General features: G+C 39.9%; 1 pseudogene; it reads right to left on the bottom strand.

The window, feature by feature from the left end:
- Positions 1–409: 409 nt before the first annotated feature.
- On the bottom strand, positions 410–7,490 carry LOC134136607 (heterochromatin-associated protein MENT-like; annotated as a pseudogene).
- Between the last annotated feature and the right edge of the window lie 5,809 nt (positions 7,491–13,299).

The raw sequence follows: 13,299 nt of genomic DNA on the forward strand, positions 1-13,299 counted from the left end.
GGTGTGGTAGTAGGTGTTAAGACTCACATTTGAATCCTGGGCTCCAGTCGTGAGGGTGAGCTAAGTTAGCATACTGCTAACGTAGTGAAAGGAAGGGATAGAAATGCCCGTAGCTGATAGTGGATAGGGAACAGAACTATCCTGGATGGCCTGACCCAAATACTAGCCAAGACTGCTCTGTCAGTGCAAGGCATTTTGCACTCCTTTAGGTGCTGCAGTGGAGGGCGGTCCCCTCTGGGTGTGAGGGAAGCAGAGGTGAAGCCGTGCTGCATGCCCTGAGGTGTGCAGCACGGGGAACAAGTCTGCATCCCTGCCAGCTGCAGAGGGAGCTTCAGCTTTTGGTATTCACCTCTCAGCTGGCAAGAAAGCATCTTCTGCTCTGCAGGGCAGGGAGTAACTCTGCCTAGGGTCAGCAGAGTCTACCAAAGAAGAGGATGGCTTGGGATTTGTGTTTGATGAAGAAGAGGAAAAGGTGGTCAGCTTTAAATGCTGAGGTCACTGCACTTGTTCTCATCACCAGGATACCTGTGGCAGCTACTGCCTCAGTACCTTCTTCACTGACCTGCACAAAAGCTTTGTGAATAACTTTTGAGATGAAAAGATCCTTCTTCACTGATATCCCTGTAAAATCACCCTGAACTGGCTCAAAAGCATTTTGTATTCCCAAGCTGTGCAAAGTAGACTTAAGGTAATAATTCTCTTCCAGTTTCAACTATAGCAGGTAGAGTTCCACTTCAACTTTTATCATATTGACTGGTCTGGTCCATTCAGCTAGATTTCACTTAGGTCAGCTCTCTTTCCATCTACAACGAGAAAGAAAATAGTTGGAATTAAACGGACAAAGATAAGACATGCACACACCAGTGTCTAATGTTCATCAAGAAGACATAAAATAAAGCCCAGCTTCCAGCGATGCAGCTGGGATGTGCTCTATATTCATAGATATGATCCTGCAAAATTCTGAGTGCCTCACTCCTAAAGGTGGTGAGGGATAGGCCCCAACCCTCAGAGCAGTTCATTGTTTTTTTAAGTATGAAGAGTATTGTTTTGTTAAAACATGTGACTCAACAATATTGACAAGAGCCTGATTTGTTTGTACATGGAAGACCTTTCCCTTGCAAGTGGTAAATAAGTGAAATGTATGAGATCTCAGGTACGAATAAAAGAATGTTTGTCCTGATGTGTTTAGATTCTGAAACTGATCTTGGCGTGGTCATGAGTGGCCTGTGACACATTCTGGGTCAGAGTAGTCAGCACTTAGTTTGAAAAACCTCACCTCAAAATGTCAGATGCAAATCTAGATGACATAGAAATGAACTAATACAGCTCTTAGAAGATTAACTGTAGGGCATGGGGAATCTGATTTGGCCCCTGCTTTTCTTGTGCTACTCTGGAAATAGAAAAGAGGATACAAATTAGGCTAAGACAGTAGTTTGGACATTTTTCTTCTTTCTTTTTCTTTTCTTTTCTTTTTTTTTTTTTTTTTTTTTTTTTGGGGGGGGGGGTACATCCCTAAGTAGAATATTATGTTTTCATCATTATCAGATGCTCTGAATTGGAGGCTAAGAAGTCATGATATTACCGTTGACAAACAAAGTATGTACACATCAAAACCGCTTCCCCCATGATTTTGAAACTTGTACTTCCTCACTCTTTTTATCTATTTTTGTTATCCTCTCCTAATGTTGTACATGATGCAACAGTTTTACCAGCTGCAGACCAGTGATGTTATAACTGATGTCATCTGGTAGGGGAATGAACATGCTGAGTTCATTTTTCACATATGGCAGCTCAATGATTTTGAATTTCATGGTTGTTACATGCAGCATCAAAAATGTCTCTGTCAGAAACATCATCTGTACTAGTTTGGACTTGGTCTATGAAACAATTCAAATATAAAAACCAAAACAACACTCCTTCATTCCTTAAAAGGGATGATAAGATTATTTTTTTGACTGATCTGAGAGCAAAAATTTGTAAACCAAAAACCCAACATAATCTGCAGGCTATTACAGTACGCTTTCCTTTGGGCAGTATTTGGGTGTACACTGATTTCAACATCTCTCGTATCTTACAAAAAGGCAGCATACTCACATAGGCTATAAAGTGCTAACTGAATCACATGCAATGCAATTCCTATTCTAAAAGAAAGGCATTAGCTTTGATAAGCAAATAACTACTATGTATGTTTCAAGTTTTCCTCCAAATTTTTATTTTGAGAATGAGGGCACTGGTCAGGAGAAACATGTTGACTTTCTTCCCTTGTATGACATCAATGCTTTTGTATGATTTGTACTTCTAGGCAGCAGTGATCGTCTTGCCTTGTCTCTGACTCATGTTTTCTGTGACCTGTACTGGCTTTTACTCTCCTTACAGTGACTGAGGGTTTCCTTATGAGTTTGGATTATCTAATAGTCTTTTAAAGCCCCATGCTGTGTATGTTCACAGAGCTTTTCCTAATATATCCACTCTGTCCTTCCACTGTCATGTTTGAGTGTGAAAGTTCATCAACAGTCACCCTGTGAACTAAACTCTATCTGTGCACCCCTCATCATAAAGATCCTAAAACTACACAAGTAATGCAGTAGGTTTCAGATACACAGTTGCAGTATCAGCACACTTGCTTCACATCACTTGCCATACAAAAGGTGTTTGCACTTGTAATCTATGTCAAAAAAGATATACGTTTCTATTGAAAATCATTTTACTTACCTTTGACACAATCTAATGCATGTAGTCAGCTACTGTATATTGTTAACACACAACTGATTTAAGTTCTTATAGCTCAGTCATGTGCCCTCTATGTATGCTGCATGTGTAATGCTCATGCACTTGTCTATAATGACAAACCCTAATGAAAATTATATCTGGTGGTTTACACAACACCAAGACTACATTAGGAAAGAGCGGTTGGTGCAGTTTGCTTGAACTCAGATTATAGACTGTCTGCCTAAGCACTGCTCTCATAAGCAACTTAGTCACTTTTGAAAATGGGACTTTTTTTTACAGTAATTTTGTCCTTAGGCTACTTAAGTATGACATTTTTAAGTATTCTAGTATCAAAGAGTTAATACTAAAATAAAAATCCTGTTGTCGTGCATTCGCATGGATAAGAAAATGCTGTCTTATTTTCACAACTGCTGTTCTAATTGAGTTTGTACAACGTGCCTAGCTGCCACTAGTGTTGCAATGGCATATGAATTGTGGGTGAAATATTTGGAAGTTTCTTGCTCTTTCTTAATAGCCAGATTGAAGGAATAATTTTCGCATTGCTATCTTCTGTGAAAGAGTTCATAGAGATTCTTGGTGGGAAATCCTCTAGATCAGTCTCAGAGCACACGTACAAGAGATTGTGGAGGAAATGAGCAATAAGCATTTGCCAGGACTAATCAGTAATCACTCAGGAGATCTAAATGAACTTGAAGATGAAAGAATTGTGATCTCTCATTTAAAACCACCTTCCAGGAAACTGGGAGATGATTAATATGCTGATAATTTTTTTAAAAAATTTTAAAGACATGGGGAATTACAAACTCGTAAGTTTACTGAACAAATGAATAGAATAGGCTTAGTGGGCCTGTGGATCCCATGGCATATTGGAGGAGAATCAACAACACTTTTGTAATAGAAAGTCCTACCTCACCACTCTATTGGAATGTTTTTGAAGGTGTCAGGAAGAATATGGGTAAGATGGTTCAGCCGGTGTGGTTTCTTTGGATTACCAAAAGGCATTTAGGAAGACCTCTCACCAAAGGTTTTTGAAGAAGCCAAGCATCCATGGGACTATAGAGAAAGTGCTCATTTGTTTAAAATATTTGAAGCCAAAGGTAGGAGGAAATAGTATTCACAGTGAAGAGACATTATCATTGGAGTTGCTCAGGGACCTGTGCTGGAATCTGTGCTAAAATATTTGGAATATTAAAAATATATACAAATATTTATAATGAAATACAAATATTACGACATTTATAAATGATACAGTAAAAGGATAGGTGTACATTGGGTGATAGTAATGTTTAGGAATGAGATCTCGAAACTATAAGACAGTTGCATGAAAAAAAAAGCCCAGTAATTATCAAAAAAGGCAAAAATAATTTTAGATGTTTTAAGTAAAGGAGTAGGAAACACAAAGAGAATATCAATATTCCACTCTGCAAAGCTCTATGCTCCCATAGTTTGGATTCTTGTACAGCTCTGGTCTCCCCATCTTAGAAATGATAGAGTATAAAAGATACAGAGAAGGGGGACAAGGATGACCAGAAAAACGGAGAAACTTCCTTTAAAGGAAAAATGAACCAATGATGATGCCAGCAGGGGGAAGGGTCAGGAGAAACAGGAACTTCCTACAAATGTTCCTCAGGAACGTTTGGATGTTAAAGGCTGCAGTAAATTCAGAAGGCAAGTCAGCAAAATCCGTGAAAGAAAAGCTAATCAAGAGCTATTAAATAAAGCAACATCCCCTCTGGCACAGGAAGTCACTAAGTTACAGAAAGTCCCTTGGTGACCAGAGTGGTTTCTGGAGAAACATCACTATACAACATGCCTTATTCCTACTTATAAATGTCTGCTATTGCCTGCTGCTGGAGACAGATGGATCTTTTGTCTCTCTAAGGCTAGCTTAGGACAGCTGTCCTAATGTTCTCACTAAAACCACAGTGCTATCATTTGGAAAATTTTGGCCAGCTCTTTTGATTATCTCTCTTTATTCGAAATATGCTTAAGTAAAAATGTTCAACTCATAGGCAGTAACAGGTAGGTCTTTTCTTCATACAGTCTATTGACACTTTTCAGCAAATACATGTTTCTAGGTTTGTTGATGGCAGCCAGGAGCTCTTTGAATCCAGAGTGGATGCCTTCAGCTTGTTTATGCTCGGGATCCTTTGAAAGAAACAGCAATAATATGGAAAAATAGTTTTTCTGTCTGAAGTACTGAACCTTTTGCAGTTATTTAAAATGCCTCAGGTTATTGTAATTAAAAAAGAGTTACAAGAATGGAGCTCTTTTTTAGTATGTTGCACATTTTCAGCACTATGTATAACTGGACAAAATAGTTTTCTCTCTGTAAGATGTCTGTTTTGCAGTGCTGCAGAAGCCTGTGGGGACTTTGGTGACATCTGTCACCCAGAAAGTTAGAATTTACCATGTCATTCCTGATCAGGCCTCATTTTCAGTTTCACAAGGATCCACTGAGGCAGTCTTACAGTTTTTGAAGAGATGACTGTTTCTGATAAATCATTAATGTTAAGGCATAGGCTTACCAGATATTCAAACTTTTTCTGTCTCTCATGAATTTTGCTGTTGCTGTTTGGATTTTGGAGGGAACTTGTCCTGGATGAAAATGCTGGTAGTTTTAGGGAGCTTGATTGCCAGCCGTTGCCAACTGTTGCCTCGCTGACAGAGGAATATGCTGCTGTTTGTCAGCTGTTCCCCACTAGCTACATGAGTGCAGTCTTGTACTTCATGGCATGATACTATGCCGTGCCTGTGAGATGCTGAGAAAATGTGCTGCTGACTTATGGTGACTTGTCCTTGGGTTGGTCGGGCAGCATTGCTTGTTCTGGTCTTTTCTCACTCATGCTAAGGTGTGGGGTGCTCATAAGGCAATGTGGAAAAGAATTTGGTAGTCAGAGGACACAGGATTGCAGAGTCTAGGTTTTGCAACGGAATAGGAGAGATCCTGATTTGAGAGAGCTGTGGATGGGGGCACCTGGGATTTAGAATAAAGTAGCTGTGGTTACACTTGATTTTGCTCATTCTACTTGTAAGTTAAATTCTTCTAAGACGAATAACCAGGTAAGATAAACCTCTTTCAAAGGAAGAAGGAATTTGTATCTTTCCTGGGAAGCAAGAGAATGTACCAGGAGGCATTCTGGTTGCCAACAAGGGAAGGGTACAGCAGGAAGGTGAAAGCATGAAGCATGGCAGGGAGACTGTACTTCATGTGGGGTTAGAAGGAGTAAGCTGAGAGAAAAAAGGAACAGACTTAAAGAGGTAAACAGAGAGAAATGTCTGAAGGACCTGATTAGACAGACTTTTTTTGCCTAAAAGCCAGTAAATTGCTAAATTAATGTGGAAGTAATGATTCATCTTGGATCATTTGTCAAGATTCATCCCCTTCCATCCAGAGGGAGAATTATATAACCCTCCTTTCTATTTCTAATCTGTCTGATGTAGTTTCTTTGAGCTTTCTTATAGTTTCTGTGCTGAAGAAACCTGACCTTTTGGAGTTTACATGCCTTTGGGTGCTCAGGGAGTTCATCTGAAGAAAAAAGTCTGGGCGGTTCCTTCAGGTGGCAAGTCTTTGGGGAGCTGTTGAGCAATGGTGAATCAGCATGTATTGGCTTAAAGGGGAATTTGGCTTGCCTGCTGTGTTCATGTATGAGAAAGGTGGAAGGGAGTTTTGGGACAAAACTGGAGTCAGGTTGAGCAGGTGTGAATGCAAGGGTTGTTTTTCACTTCAGGAAAAAAAATTAAGCTGATAGAGTTGTTCTGAGCATGTTACTTGTTCATTCTTAACATAGACCTGCTAAACCCAAGTAACACAATGTTGGGATCAGTTAGTGCCTCTGTTCTACTTTCCAAGGTCTGAGTTCCTGAATCTTATAGTAATGTATCTACTTATTCACTCTTTCTAAATAGAGTTCTTACTGAAGTGAGATGTACATGTAGACTGAAAGCAAGCAAATGTTCTAAGCGTAAAGCATTAGTTGTTGAACTTTTCTATTCTCAAAGATTTGCTTATGAGTCTTTTGTTGCAACAAATACCATCTTCCTTTTCTTTGGTCTCCCGTAAGAAGGCCTTGTCATCTTAGAAGAACCTTCTTCTCTTGCAGTCTGATGAAATTGAAGAACCTGTAGTGATAATAAATGTTCATAAAGACAGGTTTTTTTTCTGAACATAAATTTGCCCCATGGTGATTCCTGCTTAGAATAATTTACCAGTCATGCTACCTGTCTATTACAGCTATTGAAGACAAGACCTTACTCTTGATTTATATTCTGTCACTGCGTGATTATTACAGAGATTTTAGTCACATTTACAGCTTAGTAACATATCAGTAACTTCCCTTCTGCGCTTGAATTGCTCTAGGGATTACAAGTGTAAGCTAAATGGAGGGATGGTAGTGGAACAGGCAGATCATTGGGAAGAACAGCGATCTGCAGGACTTCAGGCAGCATGAACATGGTCATTTCCTATACCTGACAGTATGGCAAGTCACTGCTTTCCTGTGTTATTCCTTCCTATTTCACATAGACAGAAGCATAATACAATTTATGCGGAAACTAGCTGTAAGGTGATATACTGCTAATTTCAAAGTTTACCTAAGCTGTCTGTGTTACAGTGTCACCTCTGCACCTAGAGAGATCATGGCGAGAGCAGTTGCAGTACTCTAAGGGGGAAAGAAAATATTTTTGCCCTTGGACGTTTCATTCAGCTTTTTGTAAAAGTCCAGAGTGAAGCTGCCGATTGATGCTGAGAGGGACTCCATTTTTACATTTTTACAGCCTGAGAAAGATGAATGTCAGAGACAGGTAATGGCTCTTTTTCTTCTTCACACCTTAAAAAAAAAAGAAAACAAAACCTCCACCCCAGTACCCTCTCCCTGCAAGAGGGAACAGGGCTTAGCTGAATGTTTTTGTCTGGAAAATTTCAAACTAGCGTCTCTGTTATTCCCAGAGAATACCTTAATCAAATCTACATGGATGAATCAATCATTTTTCAGGCTTGAGAATCTGAGCACATACGTGTGTGAGGTTCTCCAGTCTACTGGCCACATCATGCATCCTGGAAAGGAAAAGTCTAGATGCTTTTTCCAATAATCTTTTGATACTAAAAGAGACTTGAACCAATTTACCCCATGCTGAATGTCCAAAACACTGCACTATAGTCATTTTCTCTTGTACGTTCAGTTTCAGCATCAGTAGGAAGAGATGGAAAGTACTGCCTCCTACAATCTGTATTTGGTTCTCTGATCCCGTGTCAACAGCCTGGTGATTAAATCATCCTTCCTACAGGCAGGAGTTGAAACTTTCAGCCTTCTCAGGCTATTCAAGTCTCAGCTAACCTAGGCTTCCATTCTGATCACTGTGCTTAGGCACACTGTTTTCTCAAGGACTACAGTTTATACTAAATAATGAACACTTCCTTCCCCGAATGGCATTTATGCCATTATCAAACTGCTCAGTTCCAGAGGATATATATGAACTTTTAAAACTTTCAGAATAAAGCTAGTTATTTTGATATGAACAGTTACTCTACCTGAAATCCTGAGAGACAGAAGAATTAAGATGTTTCCTCAGTCAGGGTCTGTGGCTATCTGTGAGGCAATGAATACTTCTGGAAATGCAAAACTGTTTGCACCTCCCTTTTCTCCACTACATCCTCTTCTCATATTAATGTCCATGCTCCCTCAGTTATTCCTACTTCTCTCCATCATCTGTTTTCAGAACTATCACTGCAGAGCATAAGTAGGTTGCTGACCTGCTATATTGCTTTTAGGGCAGAAACTTCAGAAGATGAATAAAAGAGGGAGAGGGAGCACTCCTCAGTTCAAGGCCACTGTTAGTTGGTGTGTATCCCGAAATATAAAGGGCAGTATGTCCTTATCCACACCCTTGATGTTTGACATGGAAAATGTAAAAGTTGTAGAAATAACCTCAGCTACACTGCACTGACAAGCAACATGTTGAAGTAATTTGAAAACTTTCTCTTTTTTTTTTCAAACTGGGACAGGGATAGAAACTAATTTCCAAGATATGACTGAAAAGGAATATTGAAATAGGCTGTTACACCCATTTATCCTGTTGTGAGATTTCAGAGGGAAGTATTCCTTTAAATCCTTGTGGTCTACAGGTCACATAAAGCCCTTATTTTGTGATATTTTATGTTAGTGCTCTTTTGTTCAGAAAGTAGGTCTTATTTGAAGCTCAGGAAGTACTTATACTGTCAGCTAAAAAATGATGAAATGTAGACAAGCACTTGACTCATATGAATTGGTGGATGTTATTTTAAGAAAACAGAGGTCTTAGCAGAATTTCTGAAAGTGAAGGTGTTTTAGATACCTATAGGCCCAACACTACCTGGCTTGTTGTTTCTCTGTTCCCAATTGAGGGAGTTATGATCATTCATCAAAAGTTGCAAAACTGCTTGTAAGTTCTGCTTAAAATGATTCATTCTACTGGAATTGTCTACTATATTTGACTAGAGACCTGTAACAGCAGAATATGTAAAATTAGAGATCAGCAAAAGCATAATATAAGAAAGTTATGTGTACACAAATGTTTTACTTTAAACCAGAGTAACTAGCAATTCCATTGTTTTCTTCTGCTTTTATCTTTGGGATTAGATTAAACTGCGTTGATAACTACAATCATTTTATGTCTTTTCTTCTATACTTCTGAGCGGTCACTTGACACATGTAGAGTAAACCACTTACTAGCATGCAGTCAGCATATAAGGAAAAAGCACTAATGTCAAGAGTACAAGACCATATTTTAACCAGGAATTATATTTTTGTGCATATATTCACTTTGAATCTGACTAGTATGTATGCTACATGAGGTTTCAAGAATTGTGTATATACCTCTTTTTTCACGTTTTCTGTTTCTAGTTAGGTGCATTTTCTGTGCTTGGAATATCTATCTTATTTTCTTACTTCAATATTGTATTTGACAGTGTTACACTAAATGTGTAACAGCATCAGGTAAATGCGCTTAAGAAATGTTTCTGCTGCATATCTGAAACTACTGTTATCTATTCTTTAGCTAAATTAATAGGAAAGGAAAAAAAATGGTAAGCAATGAAAATTACTACAAAGATTGGCCAAAAATACAGGAAAATGAAGAAAGGGTACCCTAACTATGTAGACACTCTTTGTGGTATATTCCTGCTTGTGCAAAATCCTGTTTAGTAAGAGAGCTGAATTTCAAAGGGGAGCAAATCTACGGAAGAAAAGGTGCTCTTGGTTTTGCTGTGCCAGATGGAGGAGAGAAATAGTGACTTGCTGCAAACAGAATGATAGAAACAAGGTTTCACAGCATCAAGACACTGTTGGCTCTAGGTGCATTGAGCTTTGACAAACAGTCATAAAAAAACTCGTAATAAACCTATATCCTTTTATGCAGGTGTCCTGATGAAGTCATTTTGACCTTATTTGAAGCCATCCTTCTCAACATCGATGTGAGGCTGTATCTCTCTGCCTGTCTGATTCTTTTACTCCTGCACCAGTATTCAGTTTACTCTGTAGCTTGAGTGGATCATCTGAGTATTTCTTGAAGATCAGTTCTCTTTCAGTTACATCTGATTAAAAAGCAGCACAGTGAAAAACTCGCTGTGAATGTTAGGTTTAGATCAGTGCTAGATTAGGTCTTATTACATTGTTTACTCTACAAGAAATGCTGTTTAGGTTCAGCAACCATCACATCTATTGCGATAGAATCTAACAGGATCAGAGTATAAATATTTTAAAGGTCGTTTTCTTTTATCTGTTACTGGTGACAGAATAAGACCTTAAAAATATTGATGAATTTTTGTTTTATTTCTGAAGCATTTTTTTTCTTTTTTTTTCTATCCCCCCCCCCCCCCCCCGCATTCTCCTCTTGGGTACTGACTATACAACAGCGCTCTGAAGTTCCTTGTTTTTATTATTCTGTTCTCTGTCTGCCTTTCCTCTCATCATGAAGTCAATATACCAGAGATGCCAGGGACTACTTTGGCACACAATGTGTTTCTATTGAGGCTTATCTTAGCACTTTCCTGTAGGTGAATCTTTCTTCAGTATTCTAAGTTCTGGAGCCTTTCAGAAGGGGTCTGTGCCCCTGGGATTATAAATTTTGATTATGCAGAGCAAAACCAGGGAATCTTGGAAGAAGCTATTTGGAAATGCTGTCCTGTAGAACCTATCAAATGGCTACCTTGGAGTATTTTAGCAAAGTATTTAGATAGCATTATCCCCAATATGGAAAAGTAAAATGGAGATGTCTTTCAAAAGCATCAAGCCACATTTTGTGACAGACAGTAGAGAAAGGACAGTACTTGGCAGAGGCGCTGCTGAGAAAAGCAATGGAACATCAGGGCCTGCACATGTCAGAGGATCTGCTCTGCCCCAGACCTGTCTCCTCTTCCCTTCCCCCATCCAAGCCTGTAACTGGCCAGCCTGTCACCTGCAGGAGCATACTGGCCTCCTACAATAACCATAGCAAGCACGATGAGCATCCTACACTGGGAATTCACATCCCCAGGACTGCCTCCTTGCTGTATCCAGTGTGGCTTCCCAAACCAGCAGGGTCAAATCATTCTGAAATAACAGAAACTGAAAGGCTTATAACTTTTCTTATCTTCTAACCCTGACAGGTACACCCTCCAGATCTCAAAGGCCATTGTCAAGTGTGGGAAGTGGAGAAAAGGATTAGCCTGAATTGAGACCCTGATCCTGGTTTTCATGAAAATAGTACAGGGAGACACAAATGAAGCAGCTTCCAGCGGTGGTCACAGTAGGTGAGCTCTAGAGAGTTCTCCTTCAGACTGGCTCTCTTCACTTCCTCCTCCTGATCCCTTTGCCCCCACATCCTTAATATGTCTTATTACTGGAAAATGTGTTCATTCGTGGCATCTCCCAAGTAGAACTGAGATCAGGGCCAACTCAATTCCAGGGCCAGCCAGTTTGACCCCTTGCATCCCACCAGCTGGCTGATGCTATGCTATAGTTCCTCAGATAGCCTGAGAGGTTGCTTTGTAGCACACAGTAGCGTGGTATGACTGAGGGGTTGCGTGAAATTAGCATAGGAAGACCTTTCATTTGGTTTTGCATGGAACTCTTCACATTCTTTGTGCAACCATTGTATAAAGTGACTCTGCAAAAAGGGTATACATGCCTCAAGAGTTTTCTGTAGTTGTTGGCTAATACACACATCTATCAGAGAGATAGAGCTAACATGTGACAAGGCTGAGAATTAAAATTCTTTAATATTCATGAATCTTTGCTGGCCAGGCAGATATAAGTCAAGTGGAGAAGTCTTTGTTACTCCCTGGAAAAGGTCAAGCTCCATTGCTTGTTACTGTCTTCGAAGTCTTTCTTTTTTTTTTTTTTTTTTTTTTTTTATTAAGGTTTTATATCTTCTTGCGTATTTTCCCCCTTGAATCCTTGCTATTCTAATCATTCCATTCTGACAAAAAAAATCTGTTTTTGTTTTTACTTTTCTTATTTTTTGTAGCCTTATATTGTATGCTTTCCCACACCTTAACAACAATTTTCTTAATAAAACCAATTTAACAGCACGCAACTGCACTGCACCAGCTGGATTCTGGATGACAGCCGAATCCTGGGCTGAAAATTACAGGAAAGGGAGGGCACTGATTTTAGAAGTAGCACTTAGTGTAGAGAGCAAGAGACAGGCACACTTTTTTGGGTGGAGATGTGTTTCCAAATGGAATACCTTTGGTTGAAGTGGACAGTGAACTGTAACTTTAGATGGAATTTTACACAGAGTAAATTTTTTTACAGTACATTTCTCTTTCATTCAGATCTTATTGACTTAGATAATGTTCTCTGACATGTGGTTGTTGAGTACCACAATGACTATAAAACTTTGTGCCATTCCTCATGAGCACAGTAGAGGACCACTGCTCTCCTCCCAAGTCACAGAATCACAGAATGTCTAAGATTGGAAGGACCTTTAGAGATCATCTACTTTAATCCTCTATGCTCAAGCAGGGTCACCTAGAGCACACTGCCGAGGATCCTGTCCAGGCAGCTTTTGAATATCTCCAATGACAGAGACTCCACAACCTCTCTGGGCAGCCTGTTGCAGTGCTCAGTCACCCTTACAGTGAAGAAGTTTTTCCTTATGTTCAGACAGAACGTCCTGCATTTCAGTTTGTGCATGTTGCTGCTTGTCCTATTGCTGGGCACCACTTAAAAGTCTGGCTCCATCCTCTTAACACCATCCCTTCAGATATTTATACAGACTGATAAGACCCCACCTCAGGCTTCCTTCCAGGCTGAAGAGTCCTAGCTCTCTCACCTCTCTCACCCTTTCCACGTATGAGAGATGCACCAGCCCTCTGATCATCTTCATAGCCCTACGCTGGACTCTCTCCAGCAGCTCCCTGTCTCCCTTGTACTGGAGGGCCCAGAACTGGACACAGCACTCCAGGTGTGGCCTCACCAGGGCTGAGTAGAGGGGCAGGATCACCTCCCTCGACCTGCTGGCAATGCTCTTCCTAATGCACCCCAGGATACCATTGGCCTTCTTGGCCACAGGGACACATAGGTGGCTCATGGTCAACTTGTTTTCCAC

This window comes from Rhea pennata, chromosome 2 (genome assembly GCF_028389875.1).
Source record: "Rhea pennata isolate bPtePen1 chromosome 2, bPtePen1.pri, whole genome shotgun sequence".
NCBI lineage: Eukaryota > Metazoa > Chordata > Aves > Rheiformes > Rheidae > Rhea > Rhea pennata.